The sequence below is a fragment of the Maylandia zebra genome, linkage group LG6 (genome assembly GCF_041146795.1).
Source record: "Maylandia zebra isolate NMK-2024a linkage group LG6, Mzebra_GT3a, whole genome shotgun sequence".
Lineage (NCBI taxonomy): Eukaryota > Metazoa > Chordata > Actinopteri > Cichliformes > Cichlidae > Maylandia > Maylandia zebra.
Window position 1 is genome coordinate 26,903,851 of NC_135172.1, and position 26,491 is coordinate 26,930,341.

Consider the following 26,491-nt stretch of genomic DNA (forward strand, 5'->3'; position numbering starts at 1 on the left):
ACACACATTTAGGTAGCTAATTTGGCGGTGTGGAGCTGAAGAGATGACTAATCAGGATAGAACCTGGTGGGAGTCTGGCCTGTGGCCTATAATGAGAGACATAAGAAACAAGCACACACATTCAAGCAACAGGCGCGTGTATACACACTCATAGCAATTATGCACTGTGCAAACAGACTAAAGACATTCACATGCAGCAGGCACGCACGCATTCAAACACAGACCAGCATGAGTGATTGTGAATAGAAGGTCCTCCCTCATAATTGCTTGGTGCTGATGAAGCCTAAGATACTGATTAGCAGCGAGTGGCCCCTCAGTGTGACCAGAGGCTCGGGAAAAACATACTGTCAACTCCCAATAATGTGAATGTCTTGACGTGTCAACCACAACATGTATTCCTACTGTTGCATGTGTATGCATGTTTAGAGAAAGGGGGAGTTCACATACAAGCCCCCTCGCACCACATTAAAATCACAATTAAAATTAAGTCAGTGTCTCGTTGAGTTTAGATCTGGCCACTACTAACATGTGACAAACAGTCATGTCAGCTCATGTCTCTTATTTTAAATCTATACATTTGGTCACTGCAGCCAGATGCAGTATGGTTAATACCACTGGACATTTGTTTTTAGCATGCACAGTACATACATGCAGTCGAGTGCACACATGTCAGTACTCGGATGAAGGGCAGCTTCACTGTAGGAATGTGCACAATTGTCACCAGTGCCCCGAAGACAAGTGGCCTAGCTAGCAATTTATACAGTGCCAGTTGTAAATCCTTTGTATGTCAGTAGCAAAGAGCTGCAGAGTGCTTCAGCGTCGCCTTAAAGGTATAGGTCACCCCTACATCAGTATGGGTCACTGTGGTCTCAATTTGACATCCTTAGTGAAGTTGAACAACAGCTGTTTAGTATGATTTTTTTTTTTTTTGCTCATTTTTTTTCTTTTTTTATAGCAGCAGGGAAGTCTGTTAATTTAACTGCAACATTTACTCTGTTTTAACATGTCATGATCAGGGATAAAGGCCTGTGGCAGAGCAGATCATGGCTAATTCAAGCCACCTTTATATTTTGCATGAGAAAAAAACATGCAAAGAAGGCTGGGCCGCCCTGACAGACTAGTTTCCTCTGTTGCTGTTCAAAGAAGATTCAAGATTTTTCCCACAAGTACATTTTTATTTTTTAAAAGCTACATTTTCTTTTCAAATTATTTTCACTCATAAGAGTTCAAAGCTTTGGGCTAAGCACCTCATCCTCTCCATCCATGTTAGACATGCTATGCCCGTCAGAAAATTGCGTCTAGGGAGTCTCTGGCTTTGACCGGACCACTGCAGTTTCCGCATGGCTGCCTCTGGCTGCTCTGAGAACGCTCACAGAAATCTGATGCACCAAAACCAGCCTGAAAATCCACCACCAATGACCTCGTCTGTAAGGCACAGGCGTTTTGATTCTGTCTGCCTGGCAGCTAGATACCACACTCTGTTCTGCTCTGCTTTGCTCTGAACTTTCTAATGCTCCAATCTAATCAACTCTATATGCCCTCCCTCCCTCATGAGACAAGACGGGCTAAGGTGGAGACGTGCAAGCAAGAATTGAGATAGGAGGAGAAGTGGAGAAGTGGGGAGGGGTGGAGAGAGGAAAAAGACGAAGGATTAAAGAGGAGGGAAGAAGATGGAGGAGGAGATTCGTGAAGAAGGTCGGAAAGGAAAATGGCTAAGAGAAATAGAGATAGAAAGATGGGATAAAGCGGGAGTGACACAGGGATGGAGACAGAGAGGATGGCAGGAGGCAGTGAGAGAGAGGGAGTGCCAAAAGCGATCATAGCGATTTGAGCAGAATATTAAAGCAAGTTAATAACATAAGGCATTTATCTTTTTTCTCCTCCTTAGACTCTGCCCTAAAAGATTCGGGTTTCATAAAACACAGCTCTCTGACACTAGATAGTGATATAAAAAGTTCAACTGTCAAATGTGAAAAGAGACATAAAACAGCACCAGTTCTGAAAGAAAAAACACAATAACTATGGGTGAAAACTAAATATAACACAATAAAATCACTTTTTTAAGACAAAACACAATAACTATGGGTGAAAACTAAATATAACACAATAAAATCACTTTTTTAAGACCAGCTTTTCAAAGAATTTCAAAGAAACACAATATCATGCCATGGAAAAATAAGCAGGCTAAATCAAATCAATTACAGTAGCAAATTAAGGCTAGCTAAGACAAAGTAGACTTTTTTGACATGCTTAATCACTTTAAAATATTTAATTTATTATGAGACAGATACTGATGCTGTTACTATCTATAATGTTACAGGGGGAAAGGTAACTAGCTAGCCTGGCTACAACAAAGTCTTTTTGGAAAGACTCTCGAGAACATGTCAAACTCATCTTACATCGGGGTAGGGCTGGGCCATATTATACCTTTCACGGTAATACCGGTATAATGTTAGGCAACAATAGGAAAATGAAATATCGCGATAGAATGGGAGTAAAACGCGCATGCGCAGTGCCTTTGTTTTCATACGCACATGGCCGATTGTTGAGTGAAACAGATGAACCAGAATTGGTTTGTAAAAATGATGCAACTTCCGTGATGTGGAACTGGTTTGGTGTTTGTCCGTCAGATACACGACAAAGCACATTTTTTTTGCAGAACATGCAAGCGGCCGTTGTTATTGTCGTATTTGTCGGACTAAGATGCTCTTAAATCTGGGAGTAATCTGGGTCCTAAACTCTGTATTCTTCAGGTCAAACAAACACTGCAGCATCAATGAGAGTTAAAAACTGTCTAAATTCTTTCATCTTTAATAAAACGATCAGCATTGCTGCTTTACCAGGTGTAACTATAAAGTTTAACTTCCAGGCATCCATGAAAACAAAAGTTATTACATTTAACGGAGTTAAAAGTTAGCAGGAAGCTAGCGGAAGTTAGCTCGCTAGTTTCGCTAGTTACCTAAGCATGATCTAGCATGTTCTGACTGAGAGATTTCTGAAAAAATTCAAACGTACAGCTCTGCTATCACTTCCAACATAAATGAAGACAGGAAACTAAACAGCAGTGACGTTTGTAGGGTTACTGAAGTTGGGCTAGCTGGTATATAATGATGTGCTACGTGATCGCTAGCGACACAGCTATGTTAGCATAACATAAACAGTGAAGCTGGACGAACACTAACACTTTTCCACTTATAAAAGTTAACATGAAGGTTCCTTATGGTTAGAGACAAATGCAATCGCATGGCAGGATGCTGTAAACGGACCAAACTTCAGTCAGGAGAACAACTGAGATAATCCATCCACAATACGAGGTTAGTCATTAATATACTGCAGCAACATGGGAATAGAGCAGCTGCCAGAGAATTCAACATTAATGAATCAATGGTACAGAAGTGGAGGAAGCAAGAAGAATGAGTTTAATAAAGTTTGATTTATCTGACTGCTTTGTTTCGCTTAATGTGCCTTATAATCCCGTGCAACTTATGGTCCGAAAAATGCGTACTGCACACTGCAGTTTAATGTTGCAAAGCACCTCTTTTTAACTTCAGTGGATATTATACATGGTTATGCTCAGGATATGTCAACCCATTTCTACTGGAAATGCCTTTTGGTTAAACTTTCAGCAAGGAATTTGCATTTGCACTGTTACATTTTTATAAAGCTTTAATGTACATAACCAGCTTCTTGTTTAAGTGAAAATAAATGGAAGGTTGTCTTTTTGCGCTAGTAATGTTGTGGAGTTGTATTTTGTCTCTCATCAATTATATCGTCAGTTATATCGCTATCGCAAATTTTCAAATATATATATTGTGATAAATATTTTTGGCCATATCGCCCTGCTCTAATCGGGGGTCAAATACAAGCTATTTGGATGTTAAGTGGGCTGAACTGAAGAAACTCGCTTTTACATCAGTCTAACAGTGTTTAACTACACATTAACTACCCACTGTACAAAACAGACATTTCTATTGAATATAGTGAAAGAAACTTTTCTGTCATCTAATCATTTATTTATTACTTAATTACTTTGGTGTAATAAGAATAGCTATTGGGGAAGGTCTTTATGAGCAGGAAAAGTTATAAAACTTATGAAAATACATTTAAAAGTACTAAATTTATCCTCTATCCTTCACATTTTCCAATGCCACCCATTGGCCAGATTTTAGTCTTTGCCAAAACCCTCGAGGCGATTCTGGTTTCAGAGTTTCACACCCAGGCTGTATAAGATTTGTTTATAATGTGTCTGGGAGATATGCGCTTTACAGATTTTCTCTTACTGTAAAAGCTATTTAAAGTTTCATAATTGAGTAACAATTGTACAGTAAATAGCTAGGTCATGATATGTTCCAATGAGATAAAATCTACCCATATACTGTCTGCAGATGGATGGTGTTTATAGACAAGTCCATCACTTCCTTTCAAACCACGATTTCAGCAGTCACAAGGAGGATTTCGTCTTACCGTAGGGGGGAATACACATTTTTCCTTAGCAATAGGTGGTTTCCAGAGGGCCACTGATCAATCTGTAGGCCTGTATGACTGGAGGGCTTTAGCAATTGTTTTCCCAGTGACTCCCATCAACCTCTTGCCACCACTCTCAGCCATTCGGGGAAAACTCATTTTTCCCAAACGATTGGTGGTTGTCAGTTGGATGCTCACCACTCTCTAGGCCTAAATGACTGGAGTCTTATTCACTTGACCCTACATTGTCACCATGACTGTCACACATCTAAAATAGCAGACAAGTTAAGGTCACATGGTTAGTGTTCACATGTCCACATAACCTTAAAAAAGGGACGTCAGAGCACCATGAAGCACTTTCCTTGTAAGAAAAACATAGGGTAGAACAGATCGGGGGTTTAGGTTGGGATAAGTTGGACACATAGCATCCTGGGCTTCCCAGTCAGATCCAGATGTGGTTTAAAAAATAACATCGCAATGGCAAAAAATGCTCAGCTTGAGGCTCCAGAAAAGGATTTCACAAACCAATGGGTTAAATCACAATGGCGATATCCATCATTTACAGGCAATCTGTGGGCTTGCCATCACTGTAAGTGATCACTCTATTATGACCGCTGAGTATGGGAACTGCTAACCCCTTCAAACTAGTATATTCTCACATATGTGGAACTGCAGCTCGTATGCTGAGAAGTATTAAACAGCCCACTTGGCGGTGTCGAGATTCACCAGATTAGTCATGAAGAGCCAGTTTACTCAGTTCTCGACAGCTTTTAGCGCCTGTTAGTTTTCATTTACAAGAAAAAAAAATTTATAGCTTTTTCACTCATCATTTACGCTCTTGACGCAATACTTTAGCTTGCAGATGAGTTAGAGTTTTGCTAATTCAATGCTAAGAATACGCAGAATCAACACAATTATCAGTGAAAACTGATTTCATAACTTATCTGCTTTATACAACCCACAGATTAATGTGGAATAATGAGGAATACTATTTTGACTCCCACCTCATACAAGCAAATTAGGTTAGTTCACTGAAATACTCAAAACACTCAAAATATATCAAAGTACTCAATGCATAGAGCAGAAGTCCGGTTTATGGTTGGCCTACTTTTAGGCTTAGCTAATGAAAAAAACAAACAAAAAATGAATCCATACCCCAAAAATGGCTGTGCCCCATGCAAATATCCAGATAACAAGCACATAGTCCTGTGCACACACGCGCATGTAGCCATTCAATTCTGCATGGCATTACAGCTGAGTTCCCCCATAAGAGCGGAGTTAATAGTGTACAAAACTTCCTCTGATACAATCAATTATGTCAACTACAGACACAGTGATGCTGATTCCGGCGCCACTGATGTTGTTTTCCTCCCTTTGATTCATCTGTCTTCTCCTTCATACTACCTTTTTTTGCTCCCCCATTGCCGTCTCTCTCTCCTACTCCCTGTCACTGCTCTAAACCCAGTACTGTCACAACGGATCCATCAAAGGCATGCCTTAAAGCCAGAGGCAGCGCGCGGCAGAGTTTGTGTATGCGTGTGATTGTGTTCGCGGGTGAAGAAGAGAGAGAGGGAAAGGGAGAAAGTTGTCCTGTACAGTACAGAGAACAGCCACCTCAGCAGTGAGTGATGCTGCATTAAAGCGGAGGCAGACAAACAGGGAGCAAACGACTCTCGTGACCTAGATTTAAACCCCTGTGAACGAGCTGGGCTTGGTTAGCAAGAGAAAATGCTCAAAACCTCATCTTACATTTGAGCTTTATTATCCATTTGTCAATTACTTTTCTTCAATTCTGTTCTCTCCATCCATTTATTTTCATGGCCGACTGCTATCCTCCATCCAGCCTTGTTTACTTCTTTGCGTGCACTCTGTCTCTATGCTTTTTTTTCTTCTTTCTCACATGCTTGCATGTCCTTTCTATCCTCTGCCATCCACTTCGCCATGTTGCTCTATGAACATTTAATATTCTCATCATGCTCAGGTGCTCTACACCCACTTTTTTCCATTTTAAACTACCATAAGCTCACATGAAAGAGACTGGTAGGACCAAAATAATGAGACTCCTGCTACTCTAATTTTAGATCCCAATACTCTTTCAGAAACACGTGCATTCAAGTATTTCAAAGATTTGTTCAGAATCAGCAAACTCTGTGGTTTCCACTGATTCAGTTAGGAGGGGAAAAAAGTGATTTTTGCATAAGACATTAGGACCAAACCTTTGCTCTTGCATTATAGAGCAGATATGAACTGTGTATATCAGAGTCTTGAAATATTTATTCAAAAAGGCCTTTCTGGGGTGCTTACAGTGCTGTTCATAAATTAAAAATGCATAAGCACCAACACTGGTGTATAAATATAAAAGGAGGCACTTAATGTTGGATTGTCTGACTGCTGAGAAAATGGCATCGGAAGCACAGAAAGATCTACCTAAGAGAAAAAGTACATCCGTTTGCAGACTGTCACCTTGACTTATGTGTAGGAAAATGCGCTGGTGGACACAGATAGAAATTTCTCCCTTCACATATCACGGAACACATTAAACATTACAGTCTTTTTGAGTCACTATGACTGCAATGCTGCTCAGAGCCGTGATGCGTATAAAATGTCTCATGACAGATGTCCACACTGATATGGGAGTATTTGTCAGCAAACACTTTTGTTAGATATTACATTTTCACTTCTCCCTGGAAACAAAAAAAATCTAAACTGAGGAAGAGATTCTCTTCAAAGTTTACTGGGATTGAGGAAGCACAGTGGTGGTTATTCAGTGCTAGAACATTACCTGGAACATTATTACATAAAAATCAAGACTTATTACTGTTCTCTGCAGGACTGAGGCTGAGCTTTAGTTTTCAGTTTGCAGGGCAAAATGGTTTGAATCCTAACCCTCATCAGTTTCACAGAGGAAGCTATAATAATCCTTCATGTTATCAACATATGTTAAGGACTTATTCTGGAGTAAACCTGCACCCACGTGAATTGCATCTGCCATTTTTACAATGAGATTCGATTCAATGAAATGCAACCAGTGTTTCGTGATTGCAGGGCGACGTGGATATTTTTTGCACTGACTCAAACCACAGCTGTTGCATTTTTGATAAGCTGCATCCATCACTTCTCCAAAATAGCATAAAACTGATGATACAATGAGCTCCAGCAGGATGTATGGGTGGTGATTTTGAAGCAATCAATGGGGACAGCAAAGGTAAACACAGTGCTAAATGTCAGCTATGGTGATTGCGCTGCCACAATATCACCTCGGGCGGGAGACCCAAATAACCAAAATCAATAATCTAATCATTTCATATTCAAATCACGCAGGGTAGAGGTCTGGATCTTATTGCAGTTTCATATCCCTGGTGTGCTGATATATTCCAATCAACAAACCAGAGCAAGCAGATGCATTTAAAATAGAATGATTCAATGAGGCTGGTGGGTGGTTCACAATGTCTGAAATAAATGTCTATTATTTTCAGTCGGCATTGTTGAAACACATGCAATATGCAAATCTACATGTACATATACTTTATTTGTTATCGCTGCAATATAATCGACACATTTGAGTATGTGTAATAACAATGTAATGCCCATTTGTGTTAAAAAAAATTACACACTAGTAAGTACAAATTGACAGAATAAGTTATTTTTATAGAGTTACAAAGTTCAAATAAAAGAAACCCAGGGTCTGCAAAACTATTCTCACTTGTTTCATCAATGCTTTATTGTGCCAGTAAGAAATATATGATCAAAAATTAATCTTATGCTGCTCAGATCTTATATTCCGGTTGTAGCTAGGAGTCTTCAGCATCGATTCCCTTTCATAACTGTAGTCATTCTGGACAGATCCACGTTCCTAAAACATGAACTGAATGTGAGGATTACATTTGGATCCTTGTGAGGTCTGCGACTTTCTTTACAATAACTGAATACACACAGCACATTCACAGCATTTAATCCTCTATGATAATGGATATATATGTAGATTTGAAATGTGAAACACTGGCACGCAGCAACAGGTCTGCTTTTAAACTATTAACTAGAACAGTAAGATTTTAATCTCTGACCAATGCGTCTTTTCCAGCTGTTGCTTTCAAAACGCATTAGAGTGAAATAAAGCATATTTTATGGTTTAGATGTCTGTGTGTGTGTTTAACCGTTGTCGCGCTCCCAAAGGTATCAAACAAGTCTGCTTGCACGAACAGAGTTACGATAACTCGTGGTTTTTGTTGGAATCCATGCTGATGCATCCAAATAGAACAACAAATCTCTACAGTATACGATAGGGATAATTGAACTGGTAAACACACACATGGAAGGAAAACATCTGCGAGTGCATCTGCTCATCATCATACCAAGCCCGTTGGAAATCTGCATTCTCAATATAGTTTACTTTATACAATTAGCACTGACTCATAAGCAAAACATCCCAAATAGGAGAAGACACAGTAGGGAAGAAACAGTGATAGTAACTGCCATAACTTGTTTTGTTTCTTCGCACAAATAAGACGGCTTATCCTTCCTGGAATACGGTGGCCTTAAATAGCTGCCTTTTTTTTCCAAGTTGTTGACTGAGAGCATCTCTGTGGGCTATTCCCTGTTGTCAAGTGTGTGTGTGTGTGTGCGTGTACTTCTGTGTTGCTGGGGGTTGTACCAATCCACTCAGGTGGCAATGTATTTGTGCTTGTGAGGGGTATACATGTGGGTCTTTGTGCATTTACGTCAAAACCGCATGTGTATTTGATTATTCTGTAGGTGTGTGTGTGTTTGCTCCCCAGGTGCACTCGCTTGATCTTAGGAGGGATGAAAGAGTGCATAAAGGAAAGAATGATACTTTAAGCACAGTAAACAGGATGCAGAGCCACCAGACAGCAGCAAATATCAGACAGCAAACACTAAGTCCAACAGAATTTCTCCAGACTGTCAGGTGTGAATACACCAAATCAGCAAAGAAACTGTAAACAATCAAAGCTGAAATAATGGCTGAAAATGTAGCACGTTTGTAAGCTATCAAGTCATGCGCTTCATTTAGCCTGGCTCGTTGACTGGGAAAGAACTCGTTCATGTTTGCCTCAATGGCTGAGCAGGAAAGAAGGGTGGACCACATCCACGCATTAACTCAGTCACACCTGGGAGCTCGTTCAGCACAGCCGCACAGTCTCACACTACCGAAGTCGGAGCTGCTCCACCGAAACAGTTAAAGGTTAATGCCCATAGGTCGCAGCCCTGATGGTAGTTGTTGAGGGATTTAAACTGCCGGGATTTTTCCAGCTACTGTACCCATACAGATTTTAAACCGTGACCTTTCAGTCACAAGCTCATTTCCTCTGAGCCTATCTGTCACTGCGGGTCAATACGTGGCTGGTGAGGATAAATGCAGAGATGGTGTAGACATGGTCACGCAGTCTTTTATCATATTTTTTAACATTTTATTCTTTGTTAATAGATGAATGGAACTGCAACTAATGATGATTCATTATCAATTATTTACAATACGTTATCTGTTAAAGAAAAGCAGATTTGTAATTTCTCACAGTATGAAAATATATGCTGAATAATGCTGAGTAATTCATTGCATTCGACGAAAACACTTCATACGTGCAAAACGAAACAAAAAATATGCCTAATTATTTGATGATTTGCTCATTTGATCCATTTACAAATAATAATTAGATTTAATTTTGCTTGTTTTAGCATTTTTAGTAATTCAATGAAGAAAACAAAAATGTGTTTATCTAATCTTACTTAATCTTGATGAAATTCAATAATATATATTATATAGCCCCATTAGAGAGAAAGAACTCCATCCTCATCTCCCAGGTCTGGAACTTCAGAAACATCTGTGTCACATCCAGCCCTGTGCATATTTTTCCGAGTATGCAATGGATGCGTGGGTTTTCGTGTGTCTGTTTGTGTGCAATGTGTACACAGAACAAGGCTGAGTCTAATTGCGCAAGTCCATCTGCTGATTTTGGAAACATGGCCTCTATCTAACAGACACAAATGGTACAGACAAAAACACACAAGCAAAGACAACACACATGCGCGCGTGCCACAAGTGCCTGTCTCAAAGCCTCAACTTGGACCCTGGATAATTTGCACCCATTTTATGGCAGCTGTGTGGACCGCATTGACTGGCATGGTTTACAATATGGGCCCTATTGTCTTCGAATAAAGGCCTCTCAACACAAGGCAAAGGTCACGTTATAAGACAATGAGCCTGCACTCACTGGGTGGCAGCAAGGGAGAGGAGAGAGAGACAGTGTGTGTGTGTGTGTGTGTGTGTGTGTGTGTGTGTGTGTGTGTGTGTGTGTGTGTGTGTGTGTGTGTGTGTGTGTGTGCATATGGATCTGTGTAAGAGAGATTGAGAGAAAAACAGAGAACAGAGACTGATTTGTGTAAGTGGTGTTACAGCTGGAATTTGAATTATCTTTGTATTTTTCTCAAATTTGTTTTTTTCTTCAATCATAAACTTTCCACAATATATTTTCTGTGTCAGGTTTCCAGGTGCAAAGCTTGTCAAGACTGTCACTTTTCTTAAATTCAGTTTCACACTTGATATTTAATTTTTGTTAACTTTGTAATGAGTGACTATATTGTGCATGACTGCACCGTATCTCGCATTCATCTGCTTGTTTATCCAAGCATTCTGTTTGTGTACTGCTTTGATGTGTTACTCAGTATACATGTAATGACTGTTTAACCAATGACACTTCACGGATATGTTTTCAGTCTGCACTCTCATTAGAAATGTGGTGATTGAAGGTTGTGTGTTTGTTCGTGTGGACCAGGAAACACCTGTTTGACGCAGAGAAAAAAAAACACATCCCCCATACGAACAATGATGTATCCCATTTCCTGTTGTTCTTTCTTTTTTACTTATTGTCTCAGTGAAATAAAGACAAAATGCGGCCTTGCTGTCACAGAATTAGATTTCAAAGCAAGCATTCAGAGCCATGTGAGAGTCAAGGAAGGCAAGCATGCAGAGTCACAAAGACCAGACAGGAAGGGCATTGAGGTGGTCACACTCACATATGCTGCCTACACAATCAAAACTCAAACGGGCGTGCACACAATAACATTCTTAATTACACAAATGTTATCATGGCTTGTCTTTTATTTCATATCCATGCAGTCGGAAACTTCAGTGAAATGACAGATTAAACTTAACAATGTGACCCTAAAATAAGGGAAGCAGAAGGAGTTTGAGAGAGAGAGACTAGCCTCATTCTCATCAATTTGATCAATAACAAATAGGATCCCACATGTAAACATGACCTCAGGGCTTTTTTACAGCAAGGATGCAATATATTTTTTCCCTGAGTAAAAAAAAACAAAATGTAAAAACTGATGGCAACCAGGATTCTCTGATAAGCTGTCAGTACCCAGGAACTGCACCCTCCTCGATTACCAATAAACTGAATGTGCAATTCATCAGCCCAACTCTAGGAGACAGTATTTCTAATTAAAAGGAAGCTCGTAAATTCGACATTTTACAGGTCCTGCTCAGCTTGTAAATACACTGTAAATAACCCATGCTGAGTGGCTTCATGGGCAGATGAAGGTCTGGATTTGTGGCAAACTCCAGCTGATGCCTTCAATGAACACTAGGCTGATTGCAATTAATTCAAATTCACTTTTATTCCCAATGGGCTAACGGAACCCACTATCTTTACATATCTAATTCTATTCCTGTTGCATTCACTGCATATTGCGTGTTGTTCTGTATTCTTTTTAAAGCTTAGTTAAATCTGATTGGATTAGCAGTTTCAGAGGACGCATTTGTTGGGCCAATTAGAGCACTTCCTGGCACAGATGGAACCATGAGACCTCCGGGGAGAACACTGGGTCATATTTGGATTTTAAAAAAGCATAATGTATACTGTAGAGTCGGCAAAAACAACGCACCAGGTGTGTGTACATATGCGTGACTATACCCGTGACTTAAAAAAGCCTGCTGTAAATAAGAACGAATTCTGAGTCAACATCCCTGGTTAACCACTGTTTAAAAATTGTTACAGTGTGAAATAGTGTGCATTTAATCTTGATGCACAAATACAGACACGCGTGGCATTTTCTTACCTGTTACTGGTGTACTTTGCTTTGTCAAAGTGAAATGAAACTGGTGAGAATCACATCTCAGTGCCAGCCGGATGTTCCAGTTCTGCAGACACGGGGGAGAGAAGAGGGAGGGACACAAAGGGAGAAAGGAGGAGAGAGGAAGAGAGAGAGAGAGAGAAAACGGTGGGGGTTATTCGAGCTCAGTGAACTGAAATCCCTGTCATTTTTTACAATAGAGACAGATAGCTATAATATGTGGTGAATGTGGGGTGCAATGTGAATAATGCCCCCCCCTCCAGATTGTGTGAATAGCCATAACCCACTCTACACAAGAACCAGACAGTTCACAAGCCACTTTTACTTCTGATTGCTTGTTTAGCATTCGTGTGTCCTTGTATGTGCATACACGTGCACACGTGTGTGTGCGTGTGTGCTCTGTCTCATAATGACCTCTTAAGTGTCAGGGTATCAAAGTCTATAATGGTCTGTCTATGCACTCGCTGGCAGTTTACAGCTAAAAAGCTCTCTCATGCCATGATAACTGGTTTATATGGGTGGCATTTCACAGCCAAATGCCAGAGACACTTTTCAGAAAGGGAAATTGTTAGCTCTGTTTCCAGAATTCAGAGAGGCAGTTATGCATGGTTAGTGTTACATATCTTTTTTTAATTTGTTTTTTGTTGTTTTTTGTATTTGTCAATGCATCTTTGTTTGTATTTTTGTTTTCACATCTTTCTCTCGCACACTCTCTCTTTTGTTATTATTATTAAGATTAGAAAAACCTTTTTTCTTTTTCCCTTTTCTCTCTCTCTTTCTCTTGCTCTCCACCTTCATTTCCACCTATAATCCCAACTTCTTTCGAGATAAACGTTGTACCAATATAACCAACCTCAGTGTGTGTGTGTGTGTGTATTTGTGTGTTTGTGTTATTACTCTGTGTACAGTGTCTGAAATCGCACATGGTTTATTTATGGGGAGGCTGATAAAACGAAAAGCAACAGTGTATATACTGTTTTGACTTGAATTTTCTTTTAGACAGTCTTTATCTGTGTGCATTTTCACTGTCATGCAAGACATTTGTCAGCCGCATTAACACACATCCATGCAACGTGTGAAACCTCTGTGGAGCGCTCAGGCAGGGCTGTGGAACTGGGTCTATCAGCCAGTAAAGCAGGCCATGAGCAATGTCTCTATGGTTGGGTGGGCAAAGACAACAAAAGATGGATTCACTGTTCTCTGTTAATGTAGTTGCATGTGTCTCTATGTATTCATGTGACTAAAGTGCAGGAATAGTGCTACAGACAACAGAGAACTAGTGAAATTACGTTTGGTTTTAAGCTCCTTCGACTATCCATCACCCTCATTCGTATCTCCCTTAACATGTTTAGTCACACAGAGATGATCAAGAATGGTGGAATCAGCAAGTAAGGAGTGTTGGAAGAGGGATCGAAAAGAAATGGGATTGAATGTAAATGTGAAGTGGTGAAAGACCATGTTTGTGTAAGCAAAACAGGGGAAGGGATTTTTTCATTACAACTCATAAACAGTAGCAAGTGCAAAAGAGGAAAAAGAAACAAAGATATAGCCAGCGCAATAGTGAGAGCACACAACACTGGTACACCACCAATTTGTTGCATCCCTACAGAGGAAGTCTTAAATAAAGTCTAATTTAAGTTTCCATGAAACACACAGGGAAAACTACAACTAGATAAAGTATATTTTTGGTATATTTTTTCCTTGCAATCACTAACCCTGTAAACACTGGAATTACATTCACACTAAATGTAATTTACTTCCTATTTCCAGTGCCATTATAAGAAGTAATGTTCCCTTATTTAATTTGGAAAGTAGGTATGTTTAGTATGTGTTTGCTGATGGGCCCATAATAGAGCTGGTACCTGAATCAACACGTAGGATAACTATACCAAAATTCAAAAAATGTAACAGTTGCTTTCTGTAGTAGTTACCTTAGGCAACGTAAGTACAGAGGCTGTATTGTTACAAAACTAATGGTGGCAGCATATGGCTACAAGCATTGTATTCTATCGTTGTATGCTGAATAAGAAGGGCTGCCACAAGGACAAGAAAAACTGCAGATAGCAGAGGAAAAACGACATAGAAGACTGAGACTAATGCAGCTGTTGTGATAGCTCCATCAAGAATTGAGTATGGAAGTGCTTTGGGTTCAAGCAAATGACCAAGGTGTGATAAGCTAATTCATTCACAAAAAGAACTGTACAAACAATACTATTGTGCTTTTCAAACCAAGGGAAGAAATGATTCCACTTTAGGGAAGCACGTAAATTGAAAATTGGGGAAGCAACCAAAGAATTGAATCAGACTAGGAATCAGTTCATCTTTCTTACGCAATCCTGAAATAGCTCTTTTATTTCATCTTTTTTTTTGAGAGAGAGAGAGAAGGAGAGAAAGCTGGCATCACCCTAAAGTCAAACATGTTCCAAAGGCTAAGTGCTAGCTAACTTCAAATGTTTAAGCTAATGTAATGATGCTAACTTTATACCTCAGGGTAACAATATAGGGCAGTTGAAAAATTTCTAGTTTCTCTCTTTAGTTGCTGGTGAGTGTTTCAAGAAAAGAGGGAAAGGGAAAAGATTTAAAACAGTCTGAGTACACTTAAGGTGATAAATGCAGGACTTTGATCAAATGAATGTAAGAGGGGCCTCAGATAGAGAACAGTTGTAGCTATAGCTTCAGGCTAAGCAGGGGGACTGATCAAGAGGACTCTGGGGAGGGGGTGAATGAACAATGGGTGGATGAGGTTTTTTTTAAGGTCTCAAGGCTCAATGTCTTTCTAAAAAAAAAAACAGAGTAGATTCTACATGATAGATGATCCCCATTTTCCCACAGTAAAACAATTGTGTTTTCTATTATGAGAGGTAGTGGCTGTATTGATGTCCAGTGTCATCCCCATTATTCATCAGCTCTCCGTATGTAATTAGGATGATGCTACAGTATGCTTTCATGATGATTTTTTTCATGTATTACGCTCTGTAATTATGCTTTAAGCGACCAATTGCATCATAACACAATGGAAATTGTGCTGATGCCTGTTGGCGGAGATTTATGGCAAATCCAAGCCATCCAAGGCCTTTCTTTAAAGGACGGAGTCCCCTATATATTCATTTTAAAACCGCAATTCTCTTCCTGTCCTTCAGCAGACTCTTCAGCACGGGGAATGTGGAGCAATAGTGTATATGGTTTACCCAGGCGTAAAATTAAAGACTCTTCTCTATGTGGCCCACATAAATCTTTGAAAGAGGGAGGGAAAGAAAAAAAGGGAATCAGGAACGTAGGTGTACATGATAAATAAAACTGGTTGATTTGTCCAGATACTGTGAACCACTGAACTGTAATCAACTTTGCTTAAGTCTGGACAATGAGATATTTCAATGCATGATTGCACAGACACATTCAGACATTTCAGGACTTGCATGCACCACATATATCATTTTAACCATTATACATAGCTTAGAGTAATTCCCAGACATATGTTTTCACGCAGAGATTGGTTTTAAAAGACCAAATATAATTTATCAAACACTTCCTTTACTCTAAATATCCTCTTACACTCTTCTAGGTCCATGTACTGAATGTCATCTCATTTATCACACATACAGTCTGAGTGAGAACCAATCAGAGGGTTCAAAATGCATGTAAGCACACTTAAAGAGACTAAGAGTATAATGTCTCACATGGTTAGAAAATAGACATGCGGTGCATGGAAGCTATTGCTCCAGGCCAGTAAGTCGTAGTGGTAGTCATCTGTCTTTCGCGACACTACCATGTATCATGTAAAACTGAGACATGGCAAAAAAAAGCGTGGTGGTTATATGTCAGATGAGTAGCACTGAACTGGATAGATTATTTTAGGCTCATATACGATGTGTGAAAGTAACCTAGTAGGTTTAAGCTCAGTTCTTGATTATTTTCTTATTATTATTTTCTTTTTCTTCTTCAACCTTGGACAGAGTAAAAGGCTATATTCACATTCCGCCCGCTCAATAACACTGGGACTGAGACAAAATGCCGCAAATAATGTAAACATATATTATCAAGGCATTGATCATTGCTACATCTGCTAATATCTTTGTTCCATCAAGAATGACTATCTAGTCATCCTTGCCCTTCTTCAGCCTATCATACTACACCAGCAGCTAAGCTCCAGATCAATACTCCCTTTCATTCACACTCCCAAAGACTTGGAATGAATATGCTATTCGATATCAATCATGATCACAACTGTCCCAATGAACAAGCACAAGAAATGACGGTTTTGTCTTTCCTTGTCCCTTTTTCTTATTTACCATCAGATGACCAGTCCCATCAAAGTGCTTCAAGTCAGATCTTTCAGCCTGGTTTATGCTGAAAGGAACCAGATGAACAGGGAGTGGAAGATCTATGTAATGCAGTTAAAGTAAAAGCTCAGTAAGCAGGAAATTTAAGAGGGGCCTGGGGATGATGGTATTACAGCAGACGCTGATTGTGGACAATCTGCTGAAGAAGGAAAAGATATGGAAAATATCACTGCATGCAGTATTGTAGATATAAGAGACTCGCACCTCTCGAAAAGGATGAACTGAAACTATTTAACAATATGAAATCATTTAAATGTGCAATAAAGTGTAAATGTTACTTGTAACAGTAAACAGTGCTCAAAAAACAATGAAAGCAGAATTCCCCTTCTATTGTCTTAGCACCTGAGTCAATGAAGGGAACCAACCAGTCCTTTATTTACACCAATGAATAAGCCTTTAAACAATCCTACTTGCTGTAGTTTCCTCCATTGATAAGAAATGCTGTGTTATACGATGGCGCTGAGAGATTTAGGCCCCCAGCATTGTGATGACCTCATTGTTCATTGCCCCATAATTCAAATCTATCCGCTGTGTTGCATCACATTGTGTATGACTCATTTCCATGCAACCTATTCTCTAAACAACCACGGCCTCCTCAGCACGCTATAGTCAACCACTCAAACAACAAAGCAGAGAAGTTCCCATCAATACTGTGGCGACTGGCTTGACACTTAACGCACACAACAGCAAACAATGTTTAAATGAACTGATGGGTGATGGGTGCTATTGTAAATTATTTCCTGCAGAGACCAAAATAATCGGCAGACCTTTGAGTGGGCTTCTTACAATCACTCTGGCCTTGTACACTGATTCTCCGCTCGGCTCCCTAATGGCACTGTGTGTGTCACTAAATATACAGCTGCAGGCAATGTCTATGGACGTCTCTGTGTGAGTGTGTGAGCTTATGCATGCGTGTGTTTGCATACAAATGTACGTGTGTTTAAGAGAACCAGAGAAAGTGGTCGGAGCTGATGTGTACATTATTAATGTGTGTTCAGAGTATCTGCAGGAAGAAATTCATGTGTATGTGTGCATTTCTGTTGAGTGGTGACAGCTCTGAGTGGTGCACGGGGAGGTGAAACACACAGAGGAAATGTGTGAAGATACGTAGACTGGAAGGACAAGCTCTCGCTTTGTAGAATAATAATAACAACTTCATAGTGAATGCAAGCTTTTAAAAATTGGTGGGCTGTGGACACATTTAAAAAGTAACAGCTTAGTCATAGACATTTATTGCAAGCTATTGACTTGTTTGACATGACCAAAGGTTTCAGCATCTTTCACTCAGTTCTTCCAGATAATGTCGATACTGTTTTTTTCAATATTTTACCACACAACAGATATCATTACATGGAAAAAGTAACTATATCCATGTCTTCAGATCCTACTATTGCCCCCTTCAGTTGAAATATGTTTAAGGGTTTGATTACACCATAAATATCCTATAAAACTCAATTTCATCTTTGCAAGCCATGGTGATTTCTCTATTGTCCTGTTCAACTTCAACTTTCAGACATATCTTCAGTCTTTGATATAATGCAGAATTCATAGTTGAATTACTTACTGCAATCTAATAATGCCAAACAATTCTATCTGTCCAGAAAACATAGTTGCAAACTGCCTTTCTAGTTTGGGAAAACCATAAAATATGATTAGCAACACACCCTCTTTGACATCAATAGTTACTTGTGGAGCCTATAAGATGAATGTTTGGCCTTCTTGGAAGCTTCTTTCTGCATGAACACTCCACTGCTGGGATCTGTTTGTTAGGGCTGCAGTATACAGGACAAACTCTAACAACTCTGAGCCAGCTATAGATGAGTTTGAGTGATGACACTATAACATAGACTCTACATGTTAGAGGTCGGCCAAATTGGGATCCAAGCTGAAATCTTGATTCTCATCCTGAACCTTGTGTGATGAATCTAGATGTCAAGTTTATGTTTAATTTGTCTGAAAGCATCATCTTCATATTATTTTATGCATTAATACTGTTTCAAGTGTTTGTTTGTCTAAATACGTTCACAAGGTCAACAACTTTCAAGGGCTGTGCGCATCTTTTCAAAGAACTGTAGTTTGCTGGCTTATATCAAATTTGGAGAGTAAAGCAGAAAAAGCCCAAAGACATAAACACAAACATTAATTCTCTTTATTCTTCTTTGAGTTACTAAATTTCCAGTCATTGTAAACACACTTTTCAGACTGTTACCCATAATAACGGTGCACAAACTGAATAAATGTACCATGAACAGCCTCCTCTCTCCTCTTCAAGACAGCACTATAGTGTGCAACCAATAAAACCATGTTAAATAAAACTCAATTGTGACAACATAAAAGTTGGGTCTCAAATAGATTTTACACTGACTCAACAAACAAGACAAAAAAAGTCAACTGGTCAGAAAAACGTATACACATCTGGCTTTGAAAAAACATAACTGTAAAATCTGACATTGATTTTCCCCACTTAAGCACCTGAAATTGATTGCTTAAAAGGAAAGATGGTGCAGTGCAAGCCATCAGCCTGTTTACATTATTATAACGATGATGGAAAGCGTAGGCTATTTTATGTAATGTTCAATCTCTTTAGGAGTTTTTATGTTTGGAAGGTAGGGAAGAGCCAGAAAACATCACCACAACACATATTTATATTATCATAATAAATGGCTGAGGGGTGATCATTCTTAAAATTGATTTACACTGATTGATTTCTCAATTATTTTTATCCCACTTGAGCCTTTTCACAACCCAAGGTCCTTGGGCTTGTTTGTCTGTTATAAAATTGTTGATTAAAAACAAAATGCAATCAAACCTTAAGGCTGGTTCAGGGGTGCATCAAAGAACATATCACTTTTTATCCATATGTCGACGAGGGACCCTGCTGTGTCTCTGAACGCTATCAACTTAATAAAAATTGAAAATTAAAAGAAAAGCAGCAACATCGTGGTTCTTGAACATGAATCATACTGGATGTTTTTCAACATATTCTAGTCTCATTTTAAATGGAAACACCCATAAAGCTTCCTAACTAACGATTCTAGCATAATGCATATTTAATGTACGAAAATAGCTTGAAACTGCCAGAAAATAGTCAAAATATCAATGTTTGGCATTTTTCTTGAAAAATATCTTAGATAATACGTTAATTTTCCTTTACTGAGGGGCAGCCTTTCTCAAAACTGATTTACACTAATTGATTTCTCAGTAATTTATCCCGTGTGAGACATTTCATAGTCTATGGTCCTTGGGCTTGTTTGTCTGTTAAAAAGAAACTTTGATTAAAAACAAAAGGCAATCAAACCTTTAAATTGGTTCAGAGGTGCATCAGAGAACATCATTTTTTTTAATCCATGTGTCTACTGACCCTCCTCTGTCTCTGAAAGTTGCTAACTCAATGAAAATTGAAATAATAAAAGCAATAATATCAGGTGATTTTTTTTTACCCTGGAACATAAATCAAACTGGCTCTTTTGCAACACGCTGGGGTCTCATTTTATATGCAGCTTAAAGCTTCCTCACTAATGATTCCACCAAAGTTACATATTTTATGTATGAAAATAGAGACTGGAAACTGCAAGAAAACACTGATTCTGGTTTCCTGATGTTCACTGACCTGATTTTAAGTGACCGCCACATACTGGAAACCCACATTTATTAATTCACTATCATATTAGCAAAGAGAATCAAAGGGAAACTGAATTTTAAAAGCTAGAACTCGGTAATTTGGGGCATTTTTCTCGATAAATCTCTCACGTAATAAGTCAATCAAAACAATCAAAATAATGCTTATTAATTTTCATTTACTGAGGGGCAATCATTCTCAAAACTGATTTACACTGACTCAATTACTTTTAACCCATGTGAGGCATTTCACAACCTAAGGTCCTTGGGCTTGTTTGTCTGTTATCAAAAAATAAAAAAAAAAGCTGTTGATTAAAATTAAAAATGTAATCAAAGCTTTAAGAGATGCTTCGAAGAATCGTGCCTGAATCCCTGACGAATATCCGGGTGTCTACTACTGATGGTCCTGTGAAAGCCCTCAATAAAAAAATTTTTTTTGCTTTGTTGTTTTATTTAAAAAAGGAAAACAAAAGAATTAACATTGGGTGAAAATTTTCTCCTGAACATAGATCACACTTTCTCCCTGTCAATATGTTCTGGTCTCACTTTCTCTGCAACATCCATAAAACGTATTGCCAAATGATTCCATCAATATTTCTTCTTTCATGTATTATTTCCAAGTATTCACTGACGTTATTTCGGCTGACTGGAACTTAATAAAAATCTGAATTTATTTTTTACAGCTAGATCTAAATAATGTTTGGCATTTTATTTTCATAATAAGTCAATCAAAATATTGCTTAATAATTTTTCCCGTACGGAGGTGTAATCATTCTCAAAACGGATTTGCACCGACTGATTTCTCAACTACTTTCATTCCACGTAAGACGTTTCACAACCTAAGTCCCTTGATCTTGTTTGATTTGTCTGTTTGAAAAATCTTTGATTGAAAACTAAGTAATCAAGCCTTTAAAATAGTTCAGGGGTGCTTCAAGGAACATGTTGTCTATTCTGCTATAGACCCTCCTTTGTCTTTGAAAGCTCCTAATTAAATCAAAAATAGAGTTCTCTTGAAAAGTAAAAAAAAAAAAACTTTTCAAAAGTAAACAAAAGTGATAACATAAGGTGAATTTTTCTCATGACCATGGATCACACTTGTTTATTGTACATGTTTTAGTCTCATTTTATACTTAGGAATCTTTATCCAAGTTATCTATCTAGTGAGCCCACTGATATTATTTATTTCATGTATTATTTCCAAGTATCCATTCACTCACCTTATTTCAACTGACCAGACATTACAAAAAGCCCAAATTCATTATTTCACTATCAAATCAGCAAAAAGAAACCAAAATGTGCAGCTATTTTTTTAATTCTTTTTGTTCAATAAAAAATCTAAACCAAAAATAATACATATTAATTCTAATTTAATTCTGGTTTTCTTCACAAACTTTACAAATATATCCTCTATATCTGAATTATCACTATATCCTCATCCTAGTGAGTTACAGTGAACCATGTGCATCATCTGTTTTAAGCCTGCGCTTTACAATCACTAGATGATTCTGTATCATAGTGCTGATGCGGTTTAATGGTATGATTATAATAGAGTGCTCAACAATGCAAAAACCACTGAGCAGAATGACAAAATGTATCACTTTCAGCACCATACTAACAGCCCCATAGCACACTGTATAAGCAAGCAGGCCAACAGTGTGCCTTTTTTCAGCCTGAAGGTACAGGCAGATAATAAGCTGTGGTGGTTCAAACAGAACATATTTCAAGAGGTTTTTTTTAGGTAAAATAAGACATCTATGTCTGCGGGACTATTCTAGGAGATCATAGCAGCACCGAGTCTGTGAATGCTCTGAGATCTGACTATCGTCTGCTATGTCTGCTATTAGCTTTCCCGTTTTCCGAGCACATATCTAATCAGAGCTCAAAGTAACTGTGGGCCCGTCTCATGGTGAAACTCTGTTAGGGTTCGATGTTATGTGAGGTATGTTTCACATATTAAGAGAGCTGGTAGTCTGGTGCAAAATGCAGAAAACTAGAGTTATTGTTTGAGGGAAGGAAAGGGTAGGAGGAAGGATGTGTTAACACATGGCCAGAGGTTTAGATGGCAGAGGAAGGCAAGCAAGGACCTAGTCTCATTGTTTTAAAATGGGAGATGTCGTATAGTGCAGGAAAGGGCTTTTGAATTAGGTTAAGCTCAGCACACAAAGTGGGGCTGAAACCAGGAACTGAAACCAGGAATGTGAATCATCATCACGTTATGAAACAGAGCACTGAAAGTCTATGCTTCTGTTATCATTGAAAATAATGTTTTATTATTACAGCGCTAGGATTTGTTGTTATTTTTTTACAGCTCAAGCCAGGAAAGCGACAGTTTATTTCTGCAGGAAGGCTGGCTGTCAACCTCGCTGAGCATAATAAACATCACCTTCTATCTACAAGGCTCTCTAACACAAACCTTTACTTTGCCATGCATAATTTAACTAAATAGAGAGCCGAATCCAAGAACCTGATTCTTTTTTTGCAGAATCACTTGTTAAAATGCTTCTGGGGAAATCTGTATTTTATTCTGCATGCCTACTAAATGGAATTAATTGCACAAGTGCTTAAGTTAGACTCTCTATTAACCCTTGACAATATAAATAGAGACTTTAGTAAGCAAGCATGCTAACACTTATTACAAAACTGATTATATGCCTGCTTGTCTTAATAATCCCATGTGTATTTGTGTGTCTTGTTGTCTGTCTGCAACAGATTATATTCTCTGCCAAGTTGTGTTTTCATTTCTCGAGGTTTCCATGTGAGCAGAAGATGCTTAACATACGATCCCTTATTTAAATTACAGGCTGCTTCCATTGCAGGGTGAGACACTGTTATTGGAGCCTTCCAAATCTAAATCAAATATTGTGTTACGGTAACAGTGCCAAACAAAGAAAGTGAGGCCCTGGTCATTCAAGCAGAACAAACCAAATTATCACAACCCTCCTAATTCGTTCCATGTTTTCCCCAGCAAGGAGCTTAGTATGTCTTGTGCATCTAAACAGAAAGGAATCTGTGACCTAATTAAAAGAAGACAGATAGACCCACAGTCAGCAGAATGCTTGATTGCTGCGGTTGCACATTAAACAGCTTCAGGTGCTTCACAACATCAGTGCTGCGTGAGTGCCATTACTGAACGTGACCTAAGATGCTCTTTGACACATCTCGCATTCACAGTGTGATGTGGCTCTCTCTCCAGAGAGGCAGACTGAGACCGTCAGAAAAGTAAACCAAAAACATCCCCCGCAGCAGGTGTGATTTTGGACAGGTAAACACTACTGAGTCCCCATCTTTCTTCACTGTTTTACAACTAATCTGAAAACAAACAACGAAAGCTTAGCAGACACCGACAATAAACTGCAATATTTGAAGAGAAAGCTATATTCTTACAACAGTTTGATGAATATTTACTGTAAAACGAATAATCGTTTTAGTCTGTAAAAGCAAAGCAAAGAACTATGGTAACACTTTGATATAAGCAGAAATATTAATGATATCCACAACATTCACAGTCCTTGAGCGTCCTGGAGACAGAGCTGTCCTTTAACAGATAGAATGGCAAAAATGTCTTCACTGTAGACAGATGCACATCATCCAACGCTGACTATTGCTCACCTGCTTGGTGGATTCTGTTGAGACACCTATCTCAGCCGCAGCACTGACTCAACACAACGTCAACCAGCAACCTACATTTTATCCACCCTTTGTTTAAACACTGAGATCCACACAAAGAGTTTACACTGAATCTCTTTGCTGATGGCCATTTGGGTGCTGAAAGTCAAAAGGGCGAGCCTACAGCTACCCAAGCAGACACAGAACGCAAATGACTATTAAGGCTGTTTTAACTGTCAAACACCTGCAAGTATTTGGGAGGCAGACAACTTACAATGAACCATGTTGTTTATTATCAGTGTGGCTTTTTTTCTTTTCTTTTAAGGTTTAGGCTATGTTACTACTTCATTTTTCTTAGGGAGAGTACACGTCTGCGGTCACACGAATCTGACACAAGTTCATATTTATATATATTTTTTAAATTTATTTTTTCAGCGTGAGGTCAACATCGATGGATTCTGCCGCCTTCACAGTTTCACATCAAGGTCATCTGCAACCCCGGACGCCTCTTCTGTAAATAAGAGCCAAAGCTTTCACTCATATATCCGCATGATTGACGTATCCTGAGGTGCACTGGCCTGCTGGATATTCCTTCTCTTACAAAGCCGTTGGATTTACTCTGGATTTCAGACTGCGGTTGATCAAACCAGCACAGCCCCCAAATAAGCTCTAGCTGTACTCAAATGACAACCACATAAAACAGGAGAGGAAATACTGATGAGGTGAACACTTGGTCTGTCTGTCATCTATCATGCCAGAGCATGTGATTTGTCATTACGCCCTGCAGTGAGGCAGGTACTTGCGGCTACAGAATAATAATTATGTGTACACCCTGGCCGAGAAGATGTCATGGGATAATGTGATTGCATTGATTATATTCCGGAGCGGTTATGGGTATCACTGCTTATTACTTCGCCTTAGCGACGTCTCACATCCTAGCGACGCCCATGCAGCCACAAGCCTCTGGACCATCATCTGTACAAATGCTGGCACTATATTACATTTTACCCAATCGTCCATTAAGGCCAGTTTCCGCTCCCCGTAAGTACAATAATGGCAGGCCACATTCCCATGGGCACCAGTAACATCCAAAGTCAGCGCTTTCGGAGCAATTCAGTGACACGGTTTGACATAAAGCCAAGACGTTTACCAGTAATGTCTGGAAAAAATTCCCATCATTTGTGTCGGTACACAGAGCGGGCTCTTACCTTATCGCCAGTCGCAGCAGTATAGGCGCATGTATAGCTTACACATCCAGCGCAGAGAAGAGTCGGGAATAACCTTTCTCCTTCTTCTCCTTCTTTGCTCTATACAGTCACCAGAACGCAATTCTTGTGTACAAACGTATCTTCCTAGTCGATAAATTTCAGTGGTTGGTTTGTGCCTCGACTCCGGCTCTAGTTAATTCTCGCGGCTGCAGAACGACATTGGCAAGTGTTCCTGAAAGAGGGTATCGAAATAAAGAAGCCGAGGGTGTAACAAACCAATAGCTGCGTGCTTAGTATCCCGATCAGAGCTCGCACAGTAGGAGGTATCACGTCCGTCAGTCCGTCCAAACGCACTGAGTCCAGCGGAGCGCCGGAGGAGGACAGAGGCGTATCTCTGTCTCTCCCTCTCTCTATCCGTCTGTCTGTATCCCTTCCTCCCTCCCTCCCTCTCTCTTTTTATCTTTCTCGGCTGCCTTTATGTTCTTAGTGACTTCTGCTGAAGTCCACGGGCGCAGAGCGCAGTGGAGCAGAGGACCGTGGTCGGCGCAGAGAGAGAGAGGGGTCAGAAATGACAAACCAATTTGGAGGCGCGGTGAATGCTCGGCTGATCAGAGCGCAGCCCGGCGCGAGGAGCGTTGCGTTGCAGGCGGGCGGGGAGCAGGGTGGATGGAGGGCTGGGGAGAGGGTGATGATTCTTGCCTTGGGGATGCAGGGAGAGAAATGGGGAGACGAGAACTAGGGTGTGCAGTGGAAAACAAGGAACTGGATCTGGCTCCTAAATCTCTGGACCTAGAGCTCCACCTGCCGTGTGAGAACACGTAAGCGTTCCCACAAATTCCACATTGTTAGCTAATCAAGAGGGACAAGGGGGGAAACCACAGGGCTGGTTTCGGTTAATCGCACCATGGAACCCATTAAATGATTTTGCTACGGTGACCTGCAGAAGTTATCCATATGCCTACAGAAAGTCAGACTATGAGTTGAGGGGCTGTTTTACAGATCAATCCGAACGGGTTTTCCCTGTAGCGGAAAACCTGACATTTTTTGGCACAGCAAAAACTTATTAAAACGTATTAAACTCCAAATAAATTTGTAAATTTATTTAATTTTTAAAAACATTTCTTAATTGAATCAAATATGGTTAATGTCCACGGCCTACTT

At 39.4% G+C, this 26,491-nt stretch overlaps 1 protein-coding gene across 9 annotated transcripts in view; it reads right to left on the reverse strand.

The window, feature by feature from the left end:
- The window catches only part of adgrl3.1 (adhesion G protein-coupled receptor L3.1), a 118,816-nt gene extending 92,773 nt beyond the window's left edge, over positions 1-26,043 (reverse strand). For 8 of the 9 annotated variants that reach the window (XM_076884958.1, XM_076884959.1, XM_076884957.1 and 5 more), the window contains exons 1-2: positions 25,331-26,042; positions 12,544-12,625 (exon numbers count right to left, since the gene is read on the reverse strand). The gene's annotated coding sequence lies outside the window, so the exon portion shown is untranslated. Of the gene's footprint in view, positions 1-12,543; positions 12,626-25,330 lie in introns of all 9 variants that reach the window. The other variant, XM_004564228.5, reaches the window with a different exon arrangement.
- Between the last annotated feature and the right edge of the window lie 448 nt (positions 26,044-26,491).